The sequence below is a fragment of the Rhinopithecus bieti genome, unplaced genomic scaffold (assembly GCF_001698545.2).
Source record: "Rhinopithecus bieti isolate Rb0 unplaced genomic scaffold, ASM169854v2 scaffold_20798, whole genome shotgun sequence".
In the NCBI taxonomy this organism is placed as follows: Eukaryota; Metazoa; Chordata; class Mammalia; order Primates; family Cercopithecidae; genus Rhinopithecus; species Rhinopithecus bieti.
This window is the reverse complement of record NW_016810106.1, coordinates 508855-531297: the sequence shown is the minus strand read 5'-3', so window position 1 is coordinate 531297 and position 22443 is coordinate 508855.

The window sequence follows — 22443 nt, the reverse complement described above, 5'->3', positions numbered from 1 at the left end:
TTCCACCTCCTTGAAAACAGAGAAACTCAAGGGGTGAGCGCTCACCATCACAGGGGCCTCGGGCCTCACCATAGGTCTCAGAGCACACCTACCAGAGCCCGTCCCTCCCTGAGCCTATCCTCAGGGCAGATGCAGTCCATGGGAAGAGAATGGTTCATTTCAGGAGGAGGCTGGAGGTAGGACTGCTCCTGAACTTGGCCACCATGCCTCTGGTGCATGCTCCTTTGTCCCATTGGATTGCACTTACAAAACACAAATTCAATCATAAAATTGTTACAGATTTCAAGATGGCACCCACAGTCCATTAATTCCCCAACAGGGGCCCTTCTGAGAGTGGAACCCTGCGTGACTGCACAGGCCACAAGACAACCCTGGTATCTGCCACTTTCCAAGGCCTCTGGTTTCTGGGGTCTCTTAAATCAAATTTATAATTATTTCCAACACCCTCACCAGAGTCAGTGACAAAAACAAGACTTTAATAATAATACTAAGAAATGGCTAAAACTTCTACAGCACTTGCTCTTTGACAATTCATATGACCCAGAATTCAGCCCCTAGAAATTCTTTGGAGTTAAGGCTCAAGTTCACCTTTATACATTTCAGGCTAAACCCTGTAAAATTGTCAGTGTTTCACCATTTTTCTTTTTACCAACAAAAACAGCCATTTTATAGTGAACATCAGCATTCTGCCTACTGTGCCACTTTCATCCCCTTCGTGACATCATTCTTTGCTGCTGTTTAAATGTTTATCAAACTCCTCTCAGACCTTCCCACATGATGTTATTAACTAGGCCACATGGGGTACAACTCCCTTAGCTGCTTGTGTCCTTTGCATGTGACTTTCCTCACATGCCATTCCACAGGGTGATGTCATTTCCATAGGGTGAGGATCCATGGTTGCAGCAGTCAGGAGGGGCCGGTGCAGAGACCCTGTGGTAGAGACTTTGACTCCGATGTGCCCTTTAATGGGTTGAGATCTTTGACTGGGGTTGGCCCCATTCTGTTTCTGTTCCTGGCCACCCTCACTTTGGTGGTCAAGTGGATGGAAATCATCCTGACATGTCCTGTCTTTGCTCTGTCTTTCCTTCTTCCCACAGTTGGACCCATCTGTAGAGGGTTATTAACTTAAGTCCTAATACCAGCTTCTTTTGATGCCATTTTCTTCTCTTGCATAAAAGATTCTCCTTTCACTCCTTGCACTTCATCCAACAAGGACTAGTGCCTCAATAGTGAAAAATGAATGAATTAATTGAGGTCCTCTTCTCTATGGCTTGGTCAGCACCAATTGTTATTTTATTAACATTTTTCTTCTCTAAAAGTCAATCATTCCCGATGGTAATGGATGACTTAGTTGGCTCCCCAAGCATATTTAAATACTATAAAAGGTCCAGGCTTAGCAATATATTTATTTGTTGATACTCATATTTAATGCATAGGGACTTAATAAATGATGAGTGTGGATTTTTAAATTCACCTATGCAAACATACACATATACATACAATTATACATAAACATACAGGTGTATGCACATATATTATTTATTGCACTGTATAAAACATTATATTGATGTTTCACACCAAGGATGGTCTTCTCAGGGGAATCAAACACTGTGGGAATAAGACATTTAGTATATTAATGACAATTACAGATGGCAGAAAGTGTTAAGTTCCAAAAGAGAGGTACAGGAAAAGACTGTTGTATTAGACTTGGGAGAGATTCCTTATGTTGGTGATATCACGGAAAACTTGCAATTTAATGTCACATCCCCTCGGGCAGACGGCATGGAGATACTCAAGGGGTGAGTGCTGATCCTCATGGTGCTCAGGACCTTGTGTCTTAGTGTATACAAGACCCAAAACCAGAGTGGGAACCAGCAGAACAGTTGGGATTTGGGGTCTGTCCCATCCTATTCCTTTAGGGAGAAGAGAGCTTCATTCCATTAGTACCTAAAAAGGCATCAGGCATTTGAATCATGGAGCCATGTGGTTTCATTTTATTTCATTTCATTTTACAACGTTATTGCCCCATTTTTTTCATTGAGAAAATTGAGGCTGAGAGCCTAGGTAACCTGCTCAAAGTCAAACAGTAAACAAGTGGCTGAGCTGAACTATACACAGGTATGTCCACATAAGAAAAGATTTCTCATTTGTGAACAGGACTTAGTCTCACATGAACAACCCTCACCCCAACTTTATGCTGTAAAATCTAAAATAAACCTTGTGGTAGCTCCTGTGTCCTTAGCACAGTAAGTAAACACAGCTGAAACTCAACATTCCCACCCTCCCAGAGCCCACCAGAATCCAGCACTTGTTTTGCCTACACTGGAAGGAATTTGAGGGCCACTGAATTCCTTCATTGGCTCTTTGGTTCAAGTCCTCAGCCTTCTGCACCACAGATGACCAGATCTATCAAATCCGGAGAGACACTATGACTAAAAAGATTTCACCCCTTTTCGGAGAGCAGAGACCCTTCAACTATCCTGGACCACACTCTGTGTTCATTTGTTTGAAGTTTACATTGAACTGTGATTTCCAGAGGTGGAACAGAGATGCTTTGGGCACAGAAGTCTACCCTGTCCCCTGTCCCCACAAGGCACCTGCCGCTGAAAACCATGTGGAGACTGGGGAGTGTCTGCCCTTCTATCTGCAGCCAGAAGGCAAACTAAATAAACACGCAGAACACTTGAATCAAGAGCCCACAGATGCACCCCCACCTTTCCTAATCACCCGCTGGATTTTCCACCTACAAATCCTACCCCGGGCCAGCCACCGCTTTCAGCAAGGCTGATAGCTCTGCTTGCTGCCCCTGCTTCTCACCCTCTCCAGGGCAACTGTGATCCAGACCCATCAGCACCGCTGCCTCCCTCACCCACTCAAAGGAACAGCTTGAAAAATCCATTTGAATGAAATGGCTTGATTACAATGGGGAGACAATTGGTTGAATGAAGTCAATTATCTCTCTGGTGACAGGTGCCCACTTTGAAGTCTAGGCACCTGCTGGCATAATCACTGAGGCTGACATTTCCAGACCTTTATTAAAAGGGGAATAATAGTATGCCAGGCCTGAATTTTGTTGTTGTTGTTTGTATTTTTTTTTTTTAAGCAGAGCAGAAGGGTGAGTGTAGTCTGCAGCTGTTGGATCATTACCTCTCCTTAGCTAGCAGGTCAGGAACTGGGCCTTTGGATGCTGCCAGGGCTGTCAGAGGCTCCGACTGAGGCTGGTGCTGTCTAAGGTAACTGACTCTAGGCAGCAGAGCCGAAGGACTGTGCTTACAGCTTTAAGAGCCTTAAATACTCAAACCTGGAGAGCATTCAAAGCTGAATATTTAGTAACAGGAATAAGGGAATCAGGCACATCTTATTAATCCAATTAGGGAGACATAATGGAAAACAGGAAACAAATAAACAAATGATTTCTCCACCGCTGGGACGGTATTTCCATGTCCCGTCACTTTCACCCGTAGCCTATATGCTCAGCCTCACTTTACTGCTGACACAATCTCTGTCCCTCTGCCAAGACCCTCTGTTCATTTTCTCCACCCTCACTCACCCAGACAAATGGACTCTGCGATTGTTAGAGTAGCAGATGGTTAAAGTAGGAGTGGGAGGTGGCAGCAGTAGGAATGTCTGGGGACCAAGGAGTGAAAGCAAAGTTGTTTATTCAACTAAAATATATTACTGAGTTAGCCTTGCACAGAGAATACATTATGCTACCTGCCCTCTAGAAGTTCATACCTTAAAACACGAGTCAAAAACTTGTAGTGCTTAAGGATCAGGCAGGTATTATTATAAATGTGTGATGGTAGCTGATGTATAATAGGGACCAGTGGGGACTGTGGAAAACTAGAGAATCCTTGTCTGTCTAAAAGAGGCCACCTGGATTCAGCTCCAGCCATGAGTTGTCAAGTGATCTTGCAGGCCCAGTGTTGACAGAGCTTGAAATATTGCAAGAGAAGTTGGGATCTGGATTTTTTTTTTTTTTTTTTTTTTTTGGAGACAGAGTTTCACTAATGTTGCCCAGGCTGGAGTGCAATGGCACAATCTCGGCTCACTGCAATCTCTGCCTCTCAGATTCAAGTGATTCTCCTGCCTCAGCTTCCCAAGTATCTGGTATTATAGGCGCATGCCACCAGGCCTGGCTAATATTTGTATTTTTGATAGAGATGGGGGTTTCATCACACTGGTCAGGCTGGTCTTGAACTCCTGACCTCAGGTGATCTGTCTGCCTCGGCCTCCCAAAGTGCTGGGATTACAGGCTTAAGCCACTGCACCCAGCTGGGATCTGGATTTTATATGACACTTGTTGATACTTTGAAGAGTGTGTTAGCCTACAAAGCACATACGTGGTTTGTGGGCCACCGTTTTATGATCCACATTCCAGAATGAGTTGACTTTCCATCCTAGAGGAGTTTTAACCAGGGGAAGTCATCATGATCATCATCCTATTTACCATTCATTAAATGTTGCAACATGCCAGATTCATTCATTATCTCATGTATTCTCATACTATATTCAATGAGGGCATTATTATTTTGATGTTATGCATGAGAAAACTGAGCCTATGTGATATCTATCAATCAAATTCAAGGCAAGAAACAGAAGGGACACTCAAACTTGGAAATTAAGAAAAATGTAATGAAAAGATTCACTACAAAGGAGGGGACAAACCTGGAGAACTCAACAAAGCATGATACAGTACCTTGGTGCAAGCAACAGCAGACAGCTGTTTCCACCTCTATACTTGAAGACACAGGAAGGAGTGGTTCTACAACCCGCTGGAAGTAGCTGCATTGAGAGGGGTGCTGGACAGCAGTGGTGGCCTTTGGGAGTCCTGCTCAGTGACTATGCAGAAAGAGAAACAGGGAAAAAATATATTGATGTCACTCTCCTTTCCACCTCTGATGTACATCGACCCATTGGCCCAACCAACTGGAAGCCCAAGGGGAAGGGAACCTTCTGACACAGTCAGTTACCACTCAGCATCCTGGGCACAGAGCAAGAAATAGAAGGGCAGAGAGTAGATCTAGAGGGACAAAGGCAAATCATCTAGCATATTTCTTAGCCAAGAGTCCAGATCCAGTAAGCGGTGAACCCAGGTTTATCTGACACAGCTGTGTCTATTCTTGCTACTAGACCAAACAGGCCCCTTTGTCCTGAAAAACAAAGACTATGTCTGGCTCTCTATCTAGACATTGTCCTGTACTTAAATGTAACTGGTATCTTAATTTATATCAACTCATTGCAGGTCATATCTAGGTTGTATAGTATAATATTTAAGATCCCAAAGGTTCTTGAATCAAGCAATACTGGATTTAAATTTCTATATGTACATTTTACTAGTGGTCTGACTTTGCAGAAGTCACTTAATCTTGAGACTCTTTATTGTTAGTCTCAGTATTCTATCATTTACAATGGGAATAATTGTACCAAACATATAGAATTTTACACATAATAAGATTATATAAACAGAACACTTCATACAATGTCCAGCTCATAAGGAGAGTTAAATAAATGATTGTCACAATTATTATGTGAATGATATTATTAGAAAATGCATTTTCTTTCAAGATTCTTAGCTCACATTCTCATCAAAGATTCACATAGCCAGAAGGCAAACTAAATAAACATACAGAACACTTGAATCAAGAGAGAACACAGAGGCACCCCCACATTTCCCTAATCACACTTTGGTTTTTCCACCTACATATCCTCCCCTGGGCCAGGCACTGCTTTCAGCAAGGCTGACAGCTCTGCTCACTGCCTCGCTTCTCCTTTTCACCTGAGATAATATTTTTTTGTGATTCATTTGGCCAAACCCAAAATTTGCAAGCACATTAACAACAGCAGTATTGCGACAGTGGTTTATTAACACATCAAAGAGAAACACATTCAAAGGGCTAATTTCAGTCTTTTATTAAGCCCTATGCAAGAAGAGACTGGGAGAAACAGGGTCTCAATGGATCACAAGCTCTTTAGGGCTCAAGAGTGGGATGCAACTATCTGTCAAAAGGGGGGGCAGATGAATTAAATTTTCCTTCTGTTCCAGGTTCAAGCTGGGTTTACTTCTGGCATCATATTTAGAGATGGACAATAAAATGCTGAAATATATCCAGAAAAATATGATCAGCTTGATTAGAGAACCTGAACCCATGTCACAAATGTAATAATTAAAAGAGCTTATTTCATTTGGATTGGAGAAGATATCTGGTGGGGCATATGAGTGCCTTCATGTCATCGAAGAAGACAGGATGAGTTCTTCAACTGCTGCAATGAATAGAACCTGGCCCAGCACTGTGACCTCCTAAGAACATCAAGAGTGGCTCAGTATAAAGAACAACTTTCTGCCCTGAATTTGAATGCCTGCCTCAAAGAGTATCAGTTGCTTCTCCCTGAGGGTGTCCAAGAAGACTCATTTTGAAAGAGCACTCATTGAATATAGATGAATACTTCAATGGTACTACAGGCTTACACGAGGAATTGAAAGCTTATGTCTATGATCCTCCTGTGCGCCTAATGCTCAGTGGGCACATACATGAGACTGCAGATTCTCTTGCAAAATTGGAAGCTCTGTCAACACTGGGCCCACATGACCACATGCAACTCCCAGCCAGAGCTGAATCCAGATGGATTCTCTTAGACAAGGGCTCTCTGCTTTGCCACAGTATCCAACAGTCCCTATTGTACACCAGGTGGCTTTACCCATTTATAATACCTGCCTGGCCCTGTAACAGCACAAGTTTTCAACCTGTGATCTAAATTATGAACTTCTAGAGGGAAAGTGCCATAGTGTATTCTTCTCTGTGCCTGAACTCAGTCATGTATTTTAGTTCCTAATATGGTCACTGCCTCATTAATGTCTATTTAAATGGAATGTTGTGTGGATCCCCCTCTGCCTTTACTTTAGTCTGTCATAGTTTTCAGAATCAGACATTGCAATTTTGGTGGAGAGCAGAATTGACCAGCAAAAGTCAATTCCTATTACCATATCTTCAATAACTCCCAGTAGGCAGATCACTTCCTCTATTCATTTACTAGTTTATTCTTCTGCCAGTACATTTAAAGAGGAATCACATCATATCAACATATCATATTTGAACATTCTACCCATTAACATATGCAATATCTTTAGACTTCATACATCATCTGTCAATAATTTGTGCTGACTGTTTTCTGTGTGCAAAGAGCTAGGCCTCAGTATTGGCTAATTGTTGGCACACTTGCTGTTAGCGGTTCTGAAGTCACATTCTCCCCCACCGGGACCCAAAACACAATGTGACACCCATTTGCTGCCCTAAGAGTCTAACAAAATAGAATACTCTCAGGAAATCAAAGACCCTGAGCTTGGGAGTGCACAGAAAAAAGATACACACAGCATCAGAGTCTACATATGAGCATAGCTACATTAACTTTGTCATTTTGTTCTGATTGTTGATATTGCTATTGCTACCACCACCATTACTACAGTTGCTTCTATTTTGGGTTCAGACAGTTCCTGTGAAGCTGCCGGCAACTGACAAACACTGGTGTCAACCACACGTATTTGACTCCCTGAAGTGATTTCTGTGTGTGTGCGTGGTTGTGCCTATTCTTCTTGGCAGTGACTGAACCCTGAGGCCATAACTCATGGTACTTGCAAAGTTGAGAGTCTTGGTGTGATGGCATAGTGCAAAAGAGACAGGGAAGAAAAACACACTCCTGGAAATTAGCATATGCTGTTTTTTGGTGCTGGAGGCCAGGAGCCCAGTGGAGCCTAATGGAGCTCCATACTTGTGAGTGTGAGAATTTGAGTCCAGCACTTTCTCATATACTGTTTCACAGTCCAGGATGGCTAGAATGGCAAACTTCCATTGGTGGAAGCTCAAAATATCTGTGAGATGGATAGTTGAGGAAGCAGAGCAGCAAAATAGAAATATATATAATACTGTGTTTAGGGGAATATTTTAAAAATTATTTTCTTGAAACTCAGAGGAATTATATTACACAGAAGACTAAATGACAGAATTCACACCAAGCAGTTGCTCAGAGCCTTGTTAGACTTGGGCCTTGAAGTATGTCCATTGTGTGGTAAAGTATGTCTACTCTTGGGTAGAGGGGATGTATAGAGAATAAAACTTAATCCCTCTCTTAAGGGGAGCCCACTAGTGGAAAAGTCAGAGCACAAAAGACAAAACATTTTAATAACACACCACCAAACATGTGTGTGGGACAAACAGCCAGTATCACATGGGGATGTGATACCAGGCTTTCTCAAAGAGTAGCTTTTGAAAAATAAGGAATATTTGTGAGAGAAATAAAAATGTAGATAGCAATTGCACATCAATTCCTGGATTGAATTTCAGAATTCAGAGCTGAAACTTTCATCTAACAATTCTAATACATGAATATTGTATCCTTAAAGTTCAATGATCAATGAGTAAACAATGACTATGTAACATTTCATGCAAACTATCCCAGTGAACAAGACAGATAGGATCCTTGTTTTCTTTGGGTTTTTATATTCTAGAGAATGAAGATAGATAATAAATAAGCCCAAAACATTGGAGGGATAGTTTCTGGTAATGATAACACTGTAATGGAAATGAGACAGACAGCCTGAGATGGGGTGGTAGGGAGGACAGGAGGGCGGGCTGCTTCTTTAGACTATTAAGTCTGAAGACATCTGTGAACCAAGTACAGAAAGCTGTTTAATAATAAGACCCTGCTGGGGACTAAATGACAATGGATGAGGAATTTGTTTTGAAGGTTTTCCTCATTTCTCTCCACCCCCATTCAACCTCAGCATCGGACTCAGCACAATTCTTACCAAAGTGTTAGGCAGTGTGTTAGTCCATTTGTGTTACTTTAACAAAATACCTGAGACTGGGTAATTGATGAAGAATGGAGGAGGCTGTAAGTCGAAGATCAAGGCACTGGAAGGTTCCATGTCCGGTGAGGGCTGCTCTCTGCTTCCAATATGGAACCTTGTTGCTGTGTCTCCCAGAGGGGACGGATATTGTGTCCTCACATGGCAGAAGGGACACAAAGGCAAAAAAGGATCTAATTAATTATCTCCAACCATTTCATATGGTTGCTAATCCATTTATGGGGGTTTCACCCTCATGACTTATTTACTTCCTAAAGGTTCCACATCTTAATACCATCACATTGGGCTGTAAGTTTCAACATGAATTGTGGAGGATACACAAACATTGAAACCATAGCAGGTAGTGATAAGAGCATTAGGCAATAGTGCTCACAGGCATGTTCCTAGAATCTTGGTAGTTCCTCAGAGGTGTCTGGCATTTCAGAAGAGGACCCATGTCCAATTATGTTAAATATTGACAAACAATCATCCTTTCTAGAAGAGCCAAAAAAATTTTCACCAGTGCTCATGCACCCTGAAGAGTAAGAGCCCTGACTTCCAAAGTTAGGGTTAAGGTGCTGGCTCTGACAAGGACTAGACTTTAGACCTTCTTGAGCCTGAGTAGTCTCTGAAATACCCCTCCCAGGGCTCCAATTCTACTTGCCTGTGATGTGACCAGGAGTCTTGAGCTGTGGGGAAGAAGATGAGTTTCCCGGGCTTCACTTCTTTCTTCCTCCCAACTCCCCACCTCTTACCTGACTCTTACAAGTTTTCTGGGTGTGGATCACCCAGACTAGTCCTCCCTCAGGGGAAAACAACAAAGCATTATTGGCCTATAATTTTCCATTTTGGAGATGTTTCTAATGACTATATGATATTACACTGAGTGTCCTCTTTTCCTTTCCTGGACACAGAATCCTGAATTTTGCCTTTGGTTGGAAGTCACCCCCACACACAAATCCCAGGAGTCATGGACCCTAGGGCTCTGATATACGGCCACCTTATAACTTCCTTGCAGAATCTTGGAGATTTCTTTGGCCACCAGACACCCCTTACTCCATCGGGGTATGCAAAGATTCCAAACTCCTCACTCCAAATCATGAGCAACAACAAATATCAGATACAGAGAAGTGCACTTGTAGTAATTTTATATGCTAGAATTCCCAATCTCATCTTTCCAGTTTGGCCCCATCTCAGCATAACTGTGTGCCATCCATGTGACAAAGGGAGGTCATGGTGGGAAGAATTGCAGACAACTACTCCCTCCAGCATTGACTTCATATTCCACATAGGCCTGCCTCCGTGGTACTGTACACTAAACACCGCAATATCCTCAACGCTACAGTTTATATACCAGAAAGAGAAATAGGAATCCTTCTTCTTTCCCCTACACGCTTATACTCACACTCTCCTTATGGATGGCATGCTCTGACTTGGTGCAAAGTCTGTAGGATAGTGGGCTGAACAGAATGTTTTATCTGATTAAGCAGAGTGAGTGAAACAAGGCAAAGCCACCAAGAAAATCTGTCTCTTGGCACCCTTCTGCTCTGAGAAGGAATGAGTGTATTTGCCTTCTCTGATCTCCTCATAATTAATATCAGGCCTCCTGTCATTGGTGCTGGGGTGGGGGAGAGGGGTATTGCTTTTTTCTGCTTCCTGAGCCACCTCCTGGGAAGTGGTAAAAGACGTTAATGACAAGAGTATGTAGGGCTTGTGAAATAGGTGGAGAGGTAAAACCAGTTGTGAACAACCCCTAAAAAGTAATAAGGTGATAATTAAATAATAAGAAGTAATATTTTGGAACAGAGCTACAAGAACTTACGTGTCCAAATGAGTAATGTTTCCTTCAAAGTGGTACCTTTGGGAAAATAAATAGTTATTCCAACAGTGCTGCCATTGATCAAACTATTTCAGCAACTGGAATATTTTCCTTCAAGCCAGTTCTAATAACACCAGAAAACAGACTCATTGGAGCATCACATCTCATTTTTCACAATCAAATCCAACTCCATACAGCTTGAGTATCTATCAGAAGCTTCCAGAGCTGCCTTGTGCGCCTGCAGTTGGGCTCAGACGGTGGGCAGCCGCAGAGGAGCCATCTCTCACACTGTCCTTTGTCGTAATCACCCAGTGTCGATGCTACCCCCATGCCCGAGATCTCCCATTCCCACTCCATCAGTGAGCCAGTGACCATTTTGGCTTCCTAAACTAGTCCTGAGTCAGTAGGCCCTTTAGATATGAACATTTTTTGGCTAAAGTCTTTCCTTCTTAGGGTTCACCTTGTTTATTTTGGCATTGATGGAAATGCACTTTGCAGACTTCCAATAAGGGTAATTAACCAGGAATGTCATGGACCAAGAGCCCCAATTGCTGTGTTCTCTGTGGGGGTCAAGCTTCAGTCACAGGCTTCTCCAAGCTAACCATGGAACAAGGCAGGGATACCATTTTGAGAGCTATGGGATTTCTCTGATGACCACATTTGGTTGAAGAATGCTCAGGGACTGCATCAAACCTCCCTTAGACTGCATGGCCATCCAGAAGTTTCCATCCAGCCTCCTCCCCTCTCTCTCTTACTTAGGATCAGATTTGCATTGAAGACTGAAGACCCTCCAGCACTCTCCATTTTTTCTCAGGTGGGCATATCTCTTCATAAGAAGCCTTGTACATTTCATCTCATCTTGGCATCTGCTTCTCAGAGGACTCAGACTAACAGAGTCCTTCTATTTGTTTCCCCAGTTTAAGCTTCTTCTGATTTCTTGTTCTCACACATCTGTAGCCCTCCTTCCTTAACCAGGACACTTAGTGTCTGGGGACTCTAAAATATATCCAGAAGCATCCATTCCGGCCACCCCCTGACCTGAACCTCAGAGGGCGTTGAACTTCATCCTTCTATAATAAGAGTTTATGTAACTTTAGGCTATTTGCTGTATGAATCCTTTGCAGCTGACAATTTGCAGTATTGAGAATATCTCAAAACGACACATGAACTCTAGAGGTTCTTCCCAAGAGGAGATCCACATCCTCACTACCACCCTGAGCCCTGGAAACATCACTAGAACGAATATCTAGTATCTGATAAGAACTACTTCAAAGATACCACCACCCATTTGACTGTTCTAATGTATTTGTTTAAAAAAAAGTGGGATTTTATAGTCTCATCTCATGCACTAGAAATACATAAACAAGCAGAGAAGAAGAAAAGGCTGTCCTGAGCCAAATATAGCCCATTTACTTGGGTTGGGAAAGAGGGAATTATTGTTAACATGAATTGACTGATCTGAGTTAGAGGGAAGCACCCCAAACTTCCTACCCAAGAAAACTGCTCCAGTTTTCAAAATCCAGTTCCCACACCTTTCTAGAACTTTATATATAGCTCATGGATCTATTACAGACACCAACCTAGGTACAGGGTTGTTACTGACAGAAGTATGCAAAACACTCAGCTCTGTTTGCACACCCAGAGATGCCCAATTTATTAAAGATTTAGTCCTTCCTACCCTTTTATGAGCTCATCCCTTACTTTCAGGTACATTTTAGAAGAAAAACTCAGAACCATTCCCATTCCAAAAAGTTAATAAATTGGGATTCTTTATTCATGATCTGATCGTCAGGATGAGATATCTCAAGGAAAAGCAGGGTAAGCAGTTGCACGGCTCGATCCAGAAAACATGCAAAAGATGTCTGTATTGCTAGGAACCCATTTCAGGATTTAAAAATGCTTACCCAGGGCCAAAGTTTCTGGATGATCCTCCCATTCACCACCTGTGTGCAGAGACTATGAAAATAGAAGGGAGAGGAACCAAACGCTGCCTCTCCAAGCTTCACATAAGAAAATAGAGGGAAAACATAAGTGTGCAATCCAGGGCAAATAGCATCAAATAGAACCACAAGAGATAAGAACATTTCAGTGTCTGAGAGTCATCATCTATGCGACTTCCTTAGACTCTACTGAATCGCTGCATCATTTTGGTGTTCCATTGCCCAAAAGCTTCCCCACTGAGCTAGGCTGAAAAGTGGGTAAAATTCTGTCCTGCTTGGATTATCAAATTATATTCAACAGTTTAAAATAAAATGTCCTGGACTTCCTACTAGGGAGTAAACTTTCCAGTGATAGATTTGAGAAGTGTGTATTATCAAATGGCTATGGCGAACAAAAAAAACAAAACAAAACAAAACAAAGCACAAAAAACGACAAAGGAAGATAGCATCTTTCTGTCCTGTAGAGTTCTAACAATTTGAAAGGGTACCCTAAGATACTTGAGAGCCCCTTCTTTCTTTCTGGTGTTAGTAAAAAATGTCATTGAGTACATAAACTATCTTGATGTGTTGGTATCTTATATCTATATTTCACTATCTTACATCTGGATGATACAATTGTCTTTGAAAGGGTATTGAAACTACCCTTCTATTGAACTATCTGGGAGAAAGCACTCTGAAATATCCCTCTTGCCATAACCAGTCCTGCTGGCCTTAGTTAAATAGGTAAGGCATAAGGTATCTTAACAAAATCGATTACAGGGCCCCAAAGAAATGGATGAGCAATGGCTTTCAAGACCCTCCCTATTACTAATTGACCCTATTAAAGTGGATGTTTACATCTTATAGGATTCAGTGAGTATTTCAGAAATTTTGTAGAAGAGTATTCCATTGCTCTAAAATCCTTTAAATGGTCATGGCCTTAAACCCTCAATTTGCACTGGGAACACTGAGAAGAAAGGGAGAGCTTGCGGACCAGAGGAGAGCCAAGTGTTGTCATAACCCCTGAACCTTTTGGAGGTCTTCAGGCATCATGTGTAGGCAGGTACTCAGGTTTTCAGGAGCTGTTTAGTGGGGCTTCTGATGCAGCATTTGCTGACCCCATCAGCTCTTTGTCTGCATTATAACTATAGGTCTTGGGGTCTACAGGTTGAACTATAGCAAGTTCAGGAAGCCCCTCATTTTCACTAGCAGAAGTCTGCCTGATAGTGAGGCTTGATATCCCATCCACAAACTTCATTGCTTTGCTGTAGCATGAGGAGCCAGTGGCACAGCCTGTATTTTGCTTCAACATGGGAAGAGTTTGGTATTTCATTGGTAAAACTCCAGACGACGTAATTGGTTTGTGTTTGGGTTATCTTGTATAAAATAAAATAAAAATTAGTTTTAAAGGTTAGAGTCCCTCAGTGTGCAATATTCTTACACTGTGTGCAGCCTGAGAGACCTGGGACCCATGGAAGGAGCAGCCAGCTTACATCACAGTGTGAGACACATGTTCATTGACAGATAATGGGACTCATCAGCCACACTTTTAAAAATTGGTATTTTTCCTGCTGAGCAGCTACTGCTGAATTCATGTACGTTAAATGGTTGTGTAGCAGGTTTGACATTTACAAACATAAAATTAGATGTGCAAGAATATAACTTTAATGTTCTGTAACTGAACACCTTCATCAATCAGGATATGCTAACTACAGTAACAAACAACCCCCAAGTCCCAGTAGCTTAAAGGTTTATAAACAAAGGTTTATTTCCCACTCATGAGGCAGGTCTAGTGTGGGTCTATCGTAGTCATTTACAACCCCAGAGTGATAAAATCTTTATCATCTCATGCCGTAACCATCTTAATATAAGTCTTCATGGTCTCCATGGTCGAGGCAGAGAGCAGGGAGAGTCGTGCTACAGCCCGTAAGTGCTTCCACACACAAATGATATACATCATTTCCATTTGTATTTCACAGTCCAAAGGAAATTGAATGGCCACACACAAAACTTTATAGGAGTATGTGTCCCAAAGGAGAGGAAACAGACACTTTCATAAGCACTAGTAATGTTTACTATACCATCTTAGCTTTGGAGCTACCATTTCCACTGATGTTAAGCATTTCTTGATTTTAGCACTTAAACAGGATCACTATAAGTGATAGGCAAGTCAGGGTCCAAGGGTCCTGCTCCTCCCTTCCAATATGATTTCTGTCTCTAGCCATTCTATGTAGTAATTCTGGAATCCCTGCTGAAGGTGACTCAGACCCTTCTGGCTTAAATTGTCTCCTTGGGATATTTAATCAGTTTGGGATTTAAACTCACTCAATCAGAGCTGTAGTCTTCTCACTCTCTCTCTCCCACTGCCCCCAACTCAAGCTGGGGAAGTGGCATGGGAAAATCATCTCAAGGCTCAAATAAAATTTCCTGATTAAGTTGGCCATCTGAGCAGGGAAAGAATCAACAATCAATGTAAACTTTGGGGCTGTGGTGGGGAGTTATCATAAGATTTGAGGACATGGCTTCCAACTGTAAGACTGAGTCTCAAAGCACTGAGAATAACTTTCTTCCACGGAAAACTGACCTGGAAATAACGCAAAACAACACACCTCCAGTTAAGTGTGGGGAAAACCTTGTCTTTTCAACCTGACAGCTGTGATGGATACACATTTGCAGTGATGGATCACTTCAGTCATTTTGTAGAATCTTATCCTACCCAGAGATTTTGGACTAGGAGCCAAACAGAAATCCAAGGTAAATTGAGACAAATGTTCCTCAATATATCAGTTTCCTGTTGGCACTCACTCTGATCATGAAAAGACTTTGAGGGTCTACTACTCTATCTAGTATTCCAGTTAGCTGGGATAGAAATGTTCTAAACTATACCTTATCTCCATCAAAGGGATCTTCAAGTGAAATATTTAACCAAATGATATTTTACCAAGGGCACTGTAGCCATATAAGGATATTTTTATATTAAAACCAACATGTAGAATTTAATCTTCATGATTCAAAATAGTTACATGCTCCGCATTTGAGGAGGACTGCAATTATCCATTGATACCTGCTTTGAGATGCAAGAGGTATTTGGAGGTTTGGGAAATCTTTCCCAATGTAAAGCCAAAAGAAAGAGAAACATTCAAGCCATTTTTCAGTTTGCTACATCTCAGCTCTCTTTAACAGTGATGACAAGTGTGATGTCTGCATCTGAAGACAAGAGCTTCAAAAAAGGCATCAAATAACATGCTCAATTTGGGCATTCCTGGTAAACATAAAGTATCTGACCAGTTGAAAACTGCTCCCATCAAATGGTATAACAGGGGGTACTATAATGAATTGGCTGAGAAGACCTTGAGTTTGGCCAAATCAAAGGATTCAGATAAATGGCTAATTGCCCTTAGATTACTGAAGGAAAGGGCTAGCTTTCTGTCACTAAGTTCAGAAAATGGAAGCCAAGACATTTAAAGCAAACAGTCACAAGGAGGAATCTTGAAAGATGCCAAGATGCATGTAAAACCTCACTGAGAGCAGGGTCGAGTGGAGCAGAACCTCAGGGCTAGAAGTCTGCACTGATGACACCCAAGATTTAGGAGCCAACTAGCTCATGTCACTGGCCTGAAATTTAACATGTGGCATTAGAGTCAGACATCCAGCACTGCATGTCCTTGGCACATATTAAGAATCAGGGTAACAAGGAGGCCAGGCACGGTGGCTCACTCTTGTAATCCCAGCACTTTGGGAGGCTGAGGCGGGTGGATCATGAGGTCCGGAGTTTGAGACCAGCCTGGCCAACATAGTGAAATCCCATCTCTGCTAAAAATACACATAAAAATATTAGTTGGGTATGGTGGCAGGTGTCTGTAATCCCAACTACTCAGGAGGCTAAGGCAGGAGAATCGCTTGAACCCAGGAGGCAGAGGTTACAGTGAGCCGAGATCGTGCCACCGCACTCCAGCCTAGGTGACAGAGGTAGACTCTATCTAAAAAAAACAAAAACAAAAAAACAACAAGAAAAGAAAAGAAAAAAAAGAAAGAATCAGGGTAACAAGGGGTCTTGTTCTGGGGAAATTACCACCAATACAAGGGAAGGCCCTCAATTCAGAATTGCTCTTTGTCAACGAGAAGTCTTGCTAGATAAGAAGCCCCTAGGTTTCATGGAGGAACATGCCCTTTTCAAATCCTGGACCAAACAACTACATTTCTCTGTTGACATCATAAGATTGCAATGGTCACAGTGGCAATGGACAGTGGATCCCAAGAGACACAGAGCAGTGGCTCCAGTTTTGTTTCAACTAAGCAATTGTGTCTCAGATTGATGTGCTAGACTGTAGTGGCCCTGGGAGCTTGGAATTTTCACAGAAGGTGTGGGAATCCTAGAGGTCAAAAAAATTAACAGCCTTGGCAAAGTAATATGGGCTTGAGCCATTTGATGAAAAGAAGAAGAAGATATCCTCTTCCTCAGAAGTCCAAACTGTCGAGGTAGAACATCTTTGTTACAGAGCTTCTTAGATGTTTGTTGATCTCTTCAACTAGAATTTGAATTGCTGGAAAGTAGAAACCGTGTTCATTCATCACTGTGTATTCTAGAATAGGTTACAATTCTTTACAGTAGAGGTCACCATTTTCTGTAAAAGGCCAGATAGTAAATAGTTTAGTCTTTGTGGGGCAGATAATCTTTGTTGCAGCTACTCAACTCTCATTGTATTGCAAAAGTGGCCATAGATGACACACAAACAAATGGGCATAACTGTGTTCCAATAAAACTTTATTTACAAAAACAACAGGCCACAGGATCATAGTTTTCTGACTTTGCTTCCCTGGTGGAAAGACGATAAGTTCTGAGGCAAGATAATCCTTATTTTAGATTCTAGCTCTGCCTCTCACATAACCTTTCAATCAGTTTTCTTTTCTGAACAATAAGGTGTAATAATATACCATACACATAAATGAAAATGATATCTGTGAGAGATCTTGAAAATATTTGGAGCATAAGGAAGTACCCAGCAGATATATTTCCCTAGTAGGTGCTTAATTCATAGAATTTAAATTTGAAGATGTTTTGCTCTAAAAAGTATCTTGACCAATCTTTCCTTGAGAGTTCTTTGCAGCTCACCTCGAGGTCATGTTTGTCACTGATTTCAGCAGACAGGCTGTGCAATCAAAAAAGCTCAAATGGAATTTGGGGGTAATTCCAATCAAGAGATGTTGATTTAAATCTCTAAGGTCAATGTACTGACTCCAAGTTGAAAGGAATCAGGGAAATGGAGCTTTCAGACTTACTATGTGATTAACTTTCGGCACACAGAAAGAAAGAGCATAATAAATGTGTAGCATTTGCTACACTCTTTCGATGATGAAATTAAAAAAAAAGAGTGTAGACATTAGGAGATTGTTCAGGAGACTCTGCTGAATTGGGTTAACGTCTCAACAAATCATCCTCTGATGAATTCCATAATGAGAGCATTTATTGACCTGCGCATTGGAGAAAACAACTTACATGAAGAATTTGCTGTAAAATATGCGTTTAATGGGAAGAACAAAGCTAATGTTTGGAATGCCTTTTTGTTTGCCAGGGGTGTAAACAAAGTGTTTAATTTCCCCTTTCTCTCTGTGGAGCTTCTTTTAAACATCATGCTATAATAGAGGCAATTACCTATGAAGGGACAGATTGTTATGTTCATTTCCAGTGAAAACGGCTAGACTTATGAGCTCTGGCATTGTATGATTCAGTTAAGCACCGCAGTCTTGAAGGCTGACACCTAATTCCTCCCAGCCTTTTCAGTGTGCAAGGGGCTACTATGCATTAAATCTCTAAGGACAATGTACTAACTCAAAGTTGACTCAAATGCACAAGAGTGTGCATTTCTCTTTTGTGATGTTTAGTGTGAAGTGGATTGAATATTTCACAAATTGCTCCTTTCTCTATGGATTTTTTCTTTCCATTTCTTTCACCAAAACTGCTTATGAGATTTTCAAATTTATTTTTGAAAATAATATTGAGGAGTGGTTCCAATCATCTTAATAAAGAAGGTATTGTGGAGAGACATCCTGGCAAGGTGTTAGAAGGGTGTCTTCACTGGTCATTCATATGACCAGTGAAGTGACTTGGTGTCAGTTACCATGCTACTCAACTCCTCAGAATCTCTGTCTGTTCATTTATAGTATGGGAGAATAATAGCTGTGCTTCAGGCAGAGGAAATTAAATGATAATGAATATAATACACATAGCCTAATAGCAGGCACAAAACATATGATCAACAAATAGTATCTGTTATTACTTATATATATGCTTATTTACCCAAATCAGTAAGCTATGCTATTTTGGATACAGTGAGTTAGCTAAGGAAGTAGAACTGCTAAGAAGAATTTCGACAAAGAGTGGAGTTATTCAATAAATATTGCTTGATTTGATTTGGCACAGCCATCATTCTTAGGTTCTGCTGGTTCCGAATTAGGCCATAGATATTTTCTCAGCTATTTTAATTAGAATCAGATGGAGGAAGAAACAGAGGCAATGAATATAAGAATCTGTTTTACATCACTCCCCCGAGGATGGACAGAGGAAATAATAGGTCTTTTCAATGTTTAATTTCAATGACTCAAACAGGAGGAAGGTTGCCAGGACAAATGGAGCTGTTTTGCCTCCTTGGGTGAAGGATAATTTGATACAAGCTCCCTTTTCCAACAAGAGAAGTTAGGACCATGACTCAGCAGACCAGGAAAGCAAGAGACTAAAAAAAAGTCTCTGTGTGCCCTTCTGGACTTTGGATTGAAAGCTGCCTGTTTTATCTGGTCTGCTTATCATATTACTCCACAATTGCAATAGGTGTCTTATTACAGTCTCGGCTCACCCCCATCAAAGCTATGTGCTCATAAGAATATTGATGTCAAGACTGTGGCAGGTGAATGGAGCACTTTGTTGAGTGTGACTCTCATTTCATGTGCCTAATGGCATGTGTGGTGTGCACCTGCCAAGTATAACCACATATGTACAGGTTGCAGGGAGGTAGTCTTTGTCTGCCTCTGCAGTGCTCAGGCAGAGGGATTCAACTTTACCATGCATCTTCTATGAGCAGGCTGAGGCGGTTAATTATATCTTACATATCCTATTAAATCCAGCATTTGTCCTCCTTGGAGTTAGATTTATAGAATGAAGCAAAGCAATAAAGAAATTGTAAGCCACCCAAGTTATTGTAAGACCACCTGTGACCAAAGGATGCCTCAATTTCCAAAAGAACTCTAGGAAAATGTGCCATGTGACCCACAGCCTGGCACACACAGCTGTTCTCCTGTATTTAGGCTGATGACACACATTCCCTAAGGCAGTGACCAGCCGGGTGCTTCACCCTGAGAACACATATGAAGCTTCATCTCTTTTTTTGAACCAACAGCCTACTCTGAGTTCAAAGAAAATAGCAAGTGGCTTAGTCCATTTGGGCTGCTATGACAAATACCATAGACTGGTTGGCTTATAAACAAAAATAATTATTTCTCACAGTTCTGGTGGCTGGGAAGTCCAAGAGCAAGATGCCAGCACATTCAGCGTCTGGTGAAGATCTAGTTCCTGGTTAACAGATGACACCTTCTCGCTGTGACCTACCATGGTAGAAGGTGCAAGGCAGCTCTCTGTGGCTTCTGTGGCCCAGAGACACGATATGGACACTAATCCCATTCATGAGGCGCCACCCTCATAGCCTAATTACCTCTCAAAAGCCCAGCCTTCTAATACCATCACATTGGGAGTTAGGATTTCAACATATGAATTTTTGGGGGACATAAAGATGTAGACCATAGCAGCAAGAATGGGGGAGAGCCAGTTCAGATCATCTACAGGTTTTCTGGAAGCTAATTTAGTTTAGTTTCATTTAAGTTTAATTTAGTTTAGTTTCATTTTGTTCTTTGTTAATTTATTATTTTCCTGGTCATGAGCTAATTTATGCTATAGTAGAAAACGTAAATACGAAACACAGTACCCAAAGCATGGAAAGCATGAACAGTGAGTATTATGCTAGTAAGCTGGCTTTTGGGGTGGTGGGGAAGGAGCCTGGGTTATAGCCTTTGTCAATTTCTATGGTGTAAATACTTCAGTTGTGTTCAATTTGAAGCTATCAAGAGCTTAACAACTAGCTGTCAACATTTCTAAATATTTAACAATAGTCTTTTGCTAGCGAGTTCCAGAAAAACCACTGGGTAAGCCCAATGCCAAGAGGTAACCCTTGTTAAGAAAATGGCTTATTTATCTCCAGTTATTTGGCTGTACTTTTCACACAAGTATAGGTCTATATTATAAGTAAAATATTATATGCTGGTTTTCCTAGTGCTTGCTTTTGGATTTACTCCATGACCACATTGTATGGATTTTTACAAAGTGCTTAGTTAGCCAGCTTTTTTTTTTTTTTTTTTTTTTTAACATGGAAGAAATTGCACAGGACTTGGAGGAAAACAGGGCTACGTTCAAATAGTGGAGTGACTACTTGCCAGTGATATAGATATGGGAACATTACTCAACCTTGTGCAAACTCATTTCCTTACCTTCAAGGTGGAGACAACAAATACCTAATTCACAGGGTAAAAATAGTAGGCATGTATTAAGCAGACATAAAATTTTAGTTCCTTCCTTCTCACTTCCAACCCTGATTTAGTGGTTGGTTTTTTCTTACTGCACACATCAGTCTTACCAATTGGGAATATCCTTCTTGGGTCCCTCCTCATGAGAAAGGAAGAGCAGAATGGTATCATTGCATAAAGTGGCCTATATCCTCAGATGGCTGCAGTTTCTTGGAGAATCAGGCTCCACCTTCTTAAGTTGCTGTGACTTTTTCAAGTTGACTTGCTAAGCAGAGTGGCCAAGTTCACAGATTGCTAGTTAGGAGGAACAAGGGCCGTTGATGCATTTTATAGCAACTTGGATTCAGAGAATATCAACGCTAAAAAGGACCTGGTGGAAGAACTAACCCCGGAACTGCAAACAGGAGTGAAAAAGATTGGTTATGTGATCATACAAATACATATCATATCAATACTGGTAACATGTAATGCATTTAGTACAATGCTTATATTAATAAATTTCATGTCTTTCTGTGGAATGAACATATATTTAGCAGATCAAAAGTGTTTAATTGGATGTGGCCAATCTGAGAGATTCTCTCTTTCCTTCCATTGGAAGAGGCAATGTAGCATGAAATTGCACAATCTGGGCTGAAGAGGAAGACACGATAGTGGATCCACACATAGCACAGACTGCTAGCTGCCTGCTGACCATTCTCCCTCTCCTTTTTATGAATAGGATTTCCAGCTGTGGAAGCCTGGGCCCCTGATGCCAGTAACAACATTGTGCTCCATATCCTGGGACTCATTTTACCTTTAAGAAAACGTAAACTTTTATCTTGTTTTAAACTCTTATTATTTGGGGTATCTGTCCCATACTGTGAGAACTAATCCTATCTGATATGTCACATCATCCAAATCCAGGAGATCTGATCCCCGAATATATAAGGTGAATGGAATTGGAAAAGTGAGAAGCCCAGCCAACTGGACCGAAAAGCATGTGATTGTAACAATCATAAAAACAGTGGCCAGTCAGCGGTCACCTACTATGTGCCAGGCAGTGTTTTGAGTTTTTCACTATGCCATGCTATTTAACCCTGTGAAGTAAGTATTGTTGTCCTTATTTTGCTAGATGGTGAAAGAAGAACTCCAAGGTTACTTTAGACAACCTGGAGTGGAGCCAGGATTGAAACATAAACTTGTCTGACTCCAAATCTCATAATCTTAACATCTTGTCATCAGCTTTTTCAAAGAAATAAGGAATCTGAAAGCATACACGCATGGTCTCAAAAACCACAATCCTTCTATAAAGCTTT